Genomic DNA, 9,550 nt, shown 5'->3' with positions numbered 1-9,550 from the left:
CAATTTTAAGATTGCACAACCTTGAAATAATTACTTTATAAGTTGTCTTTCTAAGTTTTTTTGTTACTTTTGTTTTTAATATTTTTATTGACTTTTAGAGAGAGAGAGAGAGAGAGAGAGAGAGAGAGAGAGAGAGAGAGAGAAAGGAAGAGGAGAGGGAGAGGGAGAGGGAGAGGGAGAAGGAGAGGAGAGGGAGAGGGAGAGGGAGAGGGAGAGGGAGAGGGAGAGGGAGAGGGAGAGAGAGAAAGGAAGAGGGAAAGGGAGAGGGAGAGGGAGAGGGAGAGGGAGAGGGAGAGGGAGAGGGAGAGGGAGAGGGAGAGGGAGAGAGAAAGAGAAGCATTGATGTGAGAGTGGAACATTGCTTGGCTGCCTCCTGCATCCCCCCTTCTGGGGACCAACCCTGAAACCCAGGCAAGTGCCCTGATCAGGATCTGACCCTGCGACAGGGCAATGCCCAACCAACTGAGCCACCATGGCCAGGGCTCGCTCTTTAAGTTTTGGCTCCCCAGTCCTAGGTGTTTCTTTACCTCCATGACTATATCCTCGGTTTTCATCTGTTCTACATTGACAGGGAACTTTTAGAGAATTTTCCTTATAATCTCTATGGAAATATCTATGTGGCACTGAAACACTAAGCACTGGAAAGTTACAAAAGCCCCCATATTCGGAAAATTCAACAAAATTAGTATGCCTGCTATTGTCTGTTTTATAGTTTTAAACTCTTCATTTTATATAAATTCTGTGGACTCCCTAAGGTAGCCAGTTCATCTAACATTATTCTATGGCACTAATATTCTGAAGATAGCTATCATTAATCTTCTGTTTCTTCCTGCTCAATATCCTCTTTATTTTAACTAGAAAAGGGCAAATTATATCATTCCCTGGTATTCAGTTGCAGTGAAGTTGATTAAATACAGTTTCAATAACTTTCTCATTATACCTAGACTTCGCACTCTTTATGAGAGGTTATCTCCCATATTGACTGATTGTCAGATCTTTTTAAATTATAAGAAACAGATACTCAACTCAAACCAGACTAAGCAAAACAATGCATTTTATTGATTAAGCACCTGGTAGAAAGAAAAGACAGTGGTACCCAGTAAGACCATATCTAGGATACAAATGGAGTCTTCAGTTTTTTTCCTCCCACAATATATTTTACTGATTTTTTTACAGAGAGGAAGAGAGAGGGATAGAGTCAAAAACATCGATGAGAGAGAAACATCGACCAGCTGCCTCTTGTACACCTCCTACTGGGGATGTGCCTGCAACCAAGGTACATGCCCTTGACCGGAATCGAACCTGGGACCTTTCAGTCCTCAGGCTGATGCTTTATCCTCTGAGCCAAACCGGTTTTGGCAAGGTCTTTTTCTCTCTACTACTCAGCTCTACCTCTTTTTTGTGTGTGTTAGCCTCAGTCTCTCCTATTGCTTTCCAGCTTTCTTCTGCTGGCACCCTTCCCCCTTTCTCCTCCCCCTCCCCCCGCCCCACACATCCCTTCTCTGCCTCTAGAATACCAGCTTTTCTTTCTCTCTCTCTTTTTTTTAAAATATATTTTTATTGATTTTTTTACAGAGAGTAAAGGAGAGAGATAGAGAGCTAGAAACATCAATGAGAAAGGAACACCGACCAGCTGCCTCTTGCACACCCTCTACCGGGGATGTGCCCGCAACCAATGTACATACCTCTGACCGGAATTGAACCTGTGACCTTTCAGTCCATAGACCAATGCTTTACCACGGAGCCAAACCGGTTTCAGCATAGAATACCAGCTTTTCATCTTCAAAGAGAGCCAAGACTTTCCCCCCAGTTTCCATTTGAAATGCCAGGAAGAGCCTCTGTTGGATCTCTGAGTGGTGGCCTACCCTCCCATGAAGGAGTCTCAGAGGCCAGGATGGTGTGATGAGTTCCTATGCCAATCCTTGCTCATCCTTTTGGCAGGGGATGGGGGACCGGGCAGTATTGGTCAACAGAAAATGAGGAATGGGATGCTTGCAGGGTTGACTACACTAAGAGTAAATGCATTTGCAATAGTATATTTAACTTTTATTATGGTAGCCAAATATCCTGGGTTTGCTGGAACAATCCTGATTTAAATGTTCTGTTCCTCTGTGGGACCATGTGTTCAAAGTTTTGCTTTGGGAAATTTAAATCATTCTAGTCTGAGGCATATAGTGATTGGCTCTCACAAAAAACAGTTTCATAGCTTTTAGGTGACAATTTACATATGTTTTTTAAAAGCTTTAATTAACATGTTTTAGACTCTAAATTCAAGAGAAGTATGATCAACAATGGGAGGTAAAGAAAGTAGTAAAATACATTAATGAAAGAAAAAAATCGCTTGAGGTTTTGGGTAAACCTTCAAACCTTATCAGTGACTATCCCCCCGGCCACATAGAAACTCTTGTCACACTCAACACTGACATTTAGGCTACTGTTCTCCTGGCACTTCCCACAAGCTCATCCATTATGCTTTGAATTGTACTTCGCAAACCATTGCTTTTTAATGAGCGAGCTCATTATTTTGTGTTGGAAGCACTTCACTGCCAAGTGTTACCATTTCGTAGGGGGCAGGCCGGCTTTCATGGTTAAGCGGCAGCTCAAGGCTCCAATCTGCTGTCCTCCCCCTCTCTGCCAAAACAAATGCCTCCAACCCACGGGTCCTGAAACCAGCAACCAGGAGCCTCCCATTTAATCGGCCCACCTTTGTGAACAGATGCCGTGCTGGCGCTGGGGACACAGGTTGGACTCCAGGGATTTGCAACACAAAGAATAAGTGCGAAAACTACAAGCATTCAAAAGGCACTCGTTTTCTGTAATGCTCCAGACCTTGCCACAAAAATGGAAGCACAAACCCCTTTTCATCACCCCTCTCAAGTGACTGCTCCTTTATTGAAACATAATGCTCTTTTTAATAAGCTCCCCAATGAGCACAACAACTAGATGAGAGCAGAACAACTGCCAGAGGCCATAAGGACAAAATACCATAAAATGTCACCAAAAGCTTCTGGACCCAAGGGACTTTTCTGAAGGTCACTGTCCACCGTCCTGCTACAGCCCATGCCCTGGGAAACTCTGGGGAGGGGCAAGCAGGCAGCTGAGAATAAGACACAGACATTTGTGTGTGTTTCAGCACAAGTTACTCAGAGGCGCTTGCCAGTGTGGCTGTTTCAAAGCGGCCATGTGCTTTGGAAAGGGAATTTAAAGTACAGGAACACATTTGCCATCGTAAAGTCATAAAATGGACAAAGTACACTGGAGGCTTTTAGGAGCCATGAGAGAGTCTGGCTATGCAGCGCTCTGATTTAAACTCCTTTTAAAGACTGCCTGTTTTTTCCTTCCTCTTTCATTTCCTGATGATAGAACAGAAAGCACTCCATGCTATGCAGGTGACACCTCATTTTATGCATCCAAGTGCTTTATTTGCTTCACCATTTTCCCAGCAATTTAAATAAATCACAGAGATGGAATTAGATTTTCCTGAAGAGCTAGAGAAAGGCAGCGAGAGGCTGAGTCACAGCTAATTTCCACTGAGCTGACAGGAATTTCACTGCCTCCATTTAGGCGATACTCCCAGCGTCGGAGCATAACGCCTGGCATCTTATCAGCCTACTTACTAGAAAGGCTGCTTAAAGGCCTAATGCATCTCTGAAATGTTTCTAATGAAGGGGGGGGGGGGGGCGGGGAGATGAAGTGTCCTCATGTTTATTCATTTCCCAGTTATAATGCTGGCTGATGGACTAAGAGATTGAGCACTTAAATAATTAACTCATTTAAAATGTGAATTATATGTGTGATTTGCCTGACATGTGATGTGGAACAGACCCCGAAACCTGTCCACAGGGCAGCAGAGACAGGTACGGGAGCGGGTCAGTCTAGGTCTGCTTAATCCGAGGAGGAACATAAATGGGAACAGAGAAGCGGAGCATCAGATACTCGGTTTTCTTCCTCCAGAACAGGAATTGGTGATCCTTTTTCTGTAAAGGGCAAGGCAGTAAATATTTCCAGCTCTGCAAGCCATATGGTCTCTGTCGCATCGACTCAGCTCTGCCACCGTGGCATAAAAGCAGCCATAGACAGTACACACACGAAGGAATGTGTTTGTGCTTCAATAAAGCATCATTTATTGGCACTGAGATGTGAATTTCATATAATTTTGAAGTGTCACAAAATATTCTTCTTTTGACATCTTCAATCACTGAAAATGTAGAAAACATTCTTTGCTCACAAGCAAGGCCAAAGCAGTTAGTGGATCTGTGGGTAGGAGTTTGAGATCCCAATCTAAAAGACCAAATAAAAATTTCTCCATTTAGTTACGGAATGACTGGGTCTGGGGCTTGAGGGAGGACAGTTATGTGTAGAATGTTAGATTGAAATGGCCACTAGAGGTTGGCTAGTCCAGTATCCTCATTTCAGGATCAACCCTAGTATTTCTAGCTCACTATGAAGTATGGGAGGATATCTATGTAATTTTACAATACAAAGAGTGGCATATCCATAGCAATTTTGCTTGGTTTTGGATCTGCTTCTTAGCTTTGCAAGTCCAATAAATCATATCACTGCTTTAGACTTTATTATATCAGGTAAGGCTGGCTTATGATAACTCAGGATATATAACTTTTTAAAAACCTTTTCCTCCTTTGTAATCTTATTAAGTTTAAGGATCTGTTTTCAGAATAATTTTTAAAGTAATAAAAATGCATTTGTCAGTGATTATTTGCAATAGGAATTATGTTAAAATACAGTTATAAAATTTTATGCTATAGTAATCTACGTCTCTTTATCAACACAATAAATAACAAGTTCTGGTGAAGTAGTGATGAACATAAATCATATCTTGCAAATATTCCATGCAATGTGATATGAAAAGATCTGTGATTTGTTTTGGAAATAAAGCCTAAGATACTGTTAAGATCTCCTACAATAATGAAGTCTGTAAGCTGCAATGTTAATGTAGTAATTTTTTACAGAGGATTAGCAACCAAATCTTCAATTTGTTTTTACTGTATTGTTCCTTCTATAGACTAAATTCATAAGTTAAAGTGCAGGAGGTTTGCTTTATGAGTGAGAAGTAGGGCAAAGGTGCCTGTGATTCAAAGAACCCGATTCCTCCATCTCCACAGGTGGATATACATGGCGACAAGAAGGTCTGTCTGGATTTTGTGGGTGTCCCTCCCCTTGACAGTACTTGGATAGATACTGCCAGTATTGGCCACAGTGGCAGTTTTGTCTATTTCCTTTTGAAACAACTATTCTGAATGATATACTCTTTCTTGGCATCACAGGTTTTCCTCTGGTTCACATACATCCATAGCAAGCCTATCAGTAATTTCTGGAATCCTTCTGCAGGTGCCTCACAAGAACTTTTCCTGTGTTATATTTCAAAAATGGCCACGAATACACACACAGACACACAGACACACACACACACACACACACACACACACACACACAGGCACCCTCTATATATGTTCTGTTAGCATCCTGCCCCACAACCCCACCCCCATCCTCGCACATTACTTCTCAGCTTGGCAGGGTGATTTGCTTTGGCCAATAGGACATGAGCAAAACAACACAAACATGGCCTGTGATGCACTTTGGGAGGTGCTTATCCATGGAAAAGAGAAAGGTTTTAAGCCAGAACTTGCCAGCTGGTTGATGGAAGACACATGGCCCGCTACAGTGAGACTATCCAATACCACGCAGCTCCTGTCCAAACCACACATGAGTGAGCCGCAGGGATTTCGGTTGAGTCTATCCCAAGTCAGCAGAACCTGTCAGCTGATGTGTAGATTCTAGAGTGTTAATGCCTTTGTTGTTTTAAGCCTCTGTGTTTGATGATGATTTGTTCTGCAGCTGAAGCTAACTGCTTACAATGTCATTCCCTTTACCCTCTCCTACTTCATCCCTTTCCAGTGATATTGTCCTCAAAATTTATGAAGGTACCATGGTGCTTTGAAGGCACTCTGCTGACGTACAACATTCCCAGAGAAGTTGCCTTAAGCATCCCAAGTCTCACATAGATAATGTGTGCAAATAACCCACTGGTTTGATTCCAAAATGCATCTGGCCCTAGCCAGTTTGGCTCAGTGGATAGACTGTCAGCCTGTGGACTGAAGGGTCCCGGGTTTGATTCGGGTACATGCCCGGCTTCCCCAGTGTGGGGTGTGCAGGAGACAGTCTGTCAATGATTCTCTTTCATCATTGATGTTTCTATCTCTCTCTCCCTCTCTCTTCCTCTTTCTCTAAAAAACAATAAACATTAAAAAAAGAAGAATGCTATCTTAAAGTTAAAAAAAACAAACAAACACCAAATAGCAAAATATTTGTTCTGTAGGAGCAAAGATTGTGATAGTTTAATAAACTCCTTCTGTAGGGGCATTTGAAGGTAGGAAAATATATCACAGAGAGAAGGCAAGGCTTTTCACAAAGGAATAAACTACTACTGATAGAATTTTAGGACTCAGTTGAGATATTTATGGGCAAATGGGTTTCCTAACACACCTTGAAATTAAATGAATGCATTTATTGAGCTTGTACTATGTCCACAGCCAGCAGCAGGACGAGGTTGAATCCAGCAGGGCTCCTAGGCCACAAAATGCAAGAAGTCATTTACAGTTAGGGTCAGACAAGTGCAAAGAGTAAATGTCTGGGCTTTGCAGATGCCGGCACCCTGGAGCCGCCATGACCAGCCACGGTGAACCCCTCCCTGTTTTTTGACATTGTCATCAACGGCGAGCCCTCGGGCCACGTCTCCTTCGAGCTGTTTGCACACAGACTTCCATAGATAGCAGACAGCTTTTGTGCTCTGAGCGCTGGGGAGAGAGGATTTGGTTATAGAGGTTCCTGTTTTCATAGACTTACTCTGGGATTTATGTGCCAGGGTGGTGACTTCACACGCCGTTATGGCACAGGCAGCAAGTCCAGCTTGGGGAGAAATTTGGGGATGAGAACTTCATCCTGAAACATACAGGCCCTGGCATCTTGTCCACGGCAAATGCTGGATCTAACACAAACAGTTCCCCGTTTTTCATCTGCACTGCCAAGCCTGAGTGGTTGGATGGCAAGCATGTGGTCTGCTGTCAGGTGAGAGGGGCCATGGATGTGTGGCAGCCACAGCACGCTTTGGGTCCAGAAATAGCAAGACCAGCAAGAAGATCATCATTGCTAACTATGGACAACTCATATATGTTGGAATTGTGTTTTATCTTAACTGCCAGACCATTCCTTCTGTTACTCAGTAGAGCACCCCTTCACCCCCAACAGCTTGGAATCCTGTCTAATAAAAGAGTAATAAGCAATTGACCATCACTCCAATACAAGATGACTGACCCCATGTGGTCAAAAATCCTGCCCCCATGTGGACACAAGATGGCCACCACAAGATGGCCAGCAGGGGAGGGCAGTTAGGGGTGACTGGGCTGGAAAAAAGGACAGTTGGGGGGTACCAGGCCTGCAGAAGAGGGGAGTTGGAGGGGACCCAGGCCAGCAGAAGAAGGCAGTTGGGGGGGGACCAGACCTGCAGGGGAGGGAAGTTGTGGGGAGACCAGACCTGCAGGGGAAGGCAGTTGGGGGTGACTGGGCTGGCAGAGAAGGACAGTTGGGGGAGACCAGGCCAGCAGGAGAGGGCAGTTAAGGGTGACCAGACCTGCAGGGGAGGGCAGTTAGGGGTGACCAGGCTTGCAGGGGAGGGCAGTTTTGGAAGACCAGGCCTGCAATGGAGGGCAGTTGGGGGGGACCAGACCTGCAGGGGAGGGCAGTGGGGGGGACTGAGGCCAGCAGGGGAGGGCAGTTAGGGGGAATTGGGCTGGCAGGGGAGCAGTTAGGAATCAATCAGGCTGGTAGGGGAGTGGTTAGGGGGCAATCAGGCAGGCAGGCACATGAGTGGTTGAGAGCCAGCAGTCCTGGATTGTGAGAGGGATGTCCGACTGCCCAAAGGGGGTCCCAGATTGGAGAGGGTGCAGGTTAGGTTGAGGGACACCTCCCATGCATGAATTTTGTTCAACCGACCTCTAGTCTATAATAATAAAAGTGTAATATGCAAATCTGCCAAACCATCCAACAGCAGAACAACCATCTGGAAGACCACACTATGGCATGCACTGGAGCCAGGCCAGCCAAGGCATGTGATGCGATTGGTGGGGGGGAGTGCCATCACCCCATGACCGCCCCACAGAGGGAGGCCCAGGCCACCAGCTGGCAGGGTGATTGATGGTGGGGGGTTCTCTATGATCTCCCCAAAGCGGGAGGCCCAGGTACCCAGCTGGTAGCTCTGTGGTGGTGGGTGGGGCCTTCCTCTGCTGGGTGATCCATCAGGAGCTCTTCAATCCATTGCCCCAAAGAGGGAGGCCCAGGCTACCTGGCTGCACTGCTGCGGATGGGCTGCGGTGAGTGGGCAGGGCCTCAATCTGCACAGTGATGGTTTGTGGAGCCCCAGCCAGGTAGCCTGGGCTTCGCTCTTTGGGGCAACTGATTGCAGGGCTCCCGATTGATCACAGGGTTCCCCATAGATTGCCCCAGTGAGGGAGGCCTGGGCTATGGGTTAGGGACACTGTGGTGGGTGTGTGAGGTTGGCCAGTGATCACTCAACAGAGGAAGCCAAGTGATTGCACTCCAGGCTAGACAAGTGATTGCACCCCATGCCTATCACCCCAGAGGGAGGCCACCATTGGTGGGGAAGGGGGCAGGCAAAGTCACACAGGTGGCAAGCAGTAGCAGCAATGGAGTGGGAAAAGCTGCTGGCAGCTAGGGGAAGGAAAGCTCCGATAGGCCCTGACCCCCCGTCAGGCCTAGGGACCCTACCCCAGGGGCCCCAGATTGTGTGAGAGTGGAGGCCGGGTGCATGAATTTCGTGAACTGGGCCTCTAGTGTTCTATAATGTTTATGCTCTTGCCCCAGTTCATTGGGTTCCATAATTTCCCTACCCTTCCCAGTCTAAGTGGATTGCAGAATTAAGTTTATGATTATGAAATAAAAACTAAGTAACAACAACAACAAAAAAGAGTAAATGTTGTCTTAAATTTTGTTCCTCAGGTGCTCTAATCTTGGCTCTGATCCACTGCATTATGCTGGGGAATAATACTTAACCAGTATTTGTTATGACTGTGGCTAGACACTGTAGGTTGTAACTCCAACAGCCACTTCTTTTTGTCAAGCTGATATAGACTGAGTTTTATTCAGATGCCTCCACAGAGTTCCATGTTCAGGAATAAGCTTCTGCCCTCCCCCACGGGTGTGTCATGATCTTTGAGTCAGAATAAGTATAAGGTAAGCATGGTGCCCAGGTCTCTGGCCAGTGATTGGTTGTCATGACTATGTGATCGTGTCCTGGTGAATAGGACCTGGAGGGATTTTGCTTCAGTGCTCCTGGGAAAAGTGTCCTTCCCAATAAAAAGGAATACACAGGGAGGAAGCCTCTGTTCTTAGCTAAACATGGTCTTGTTGGTAAATGAGGCCTCACTCTGCTGCAGCTGTGTTATCTGTGAGGCATGGATCGCTGACATGCAGGATATGGCACATTAGTGCAATGCCAAGCACCTGGGTCCTTAGT

At 45.7% G+C, this 9,550-nt stretch overlaps 1 pseudogene; it reads left to right on the top strand.

The window, feature by feature from the left end:
* The first annotated feature begins 5,580 nt into the window (after positions 1-5,580).
* LOC123652618 lies at positions 5,581-7,244 on the top strand (annotated as a pseudogene).
* Positions 7,245-9,550: the final 2,306 nt, after the last annotated feature.

The sequence above is a fragment of the Pipistrellus kuhlii genome, unplaced genomic scaffold (assembly GCF_014108245.1).
Source record: "Pipistrellus kuhlii isolate mPipKuh1 unplaced genomic scaffold, mPipKuh1.p scaffold_m20_p_2, whole genome shotgun sequence".
Classification (NCBI taxonomy): domain Eukaryota; kingdom Metazoa; phylum Chordata; class Mammalia; order Chiroptera; family Vespertilionidae; genus Pipistrellus; species Pipistrellus kuhlii.
Note: the sequence above shows the minus strand (reverse complement) of the source record. Positions and strands in the feature narration are given on the sequence as shown.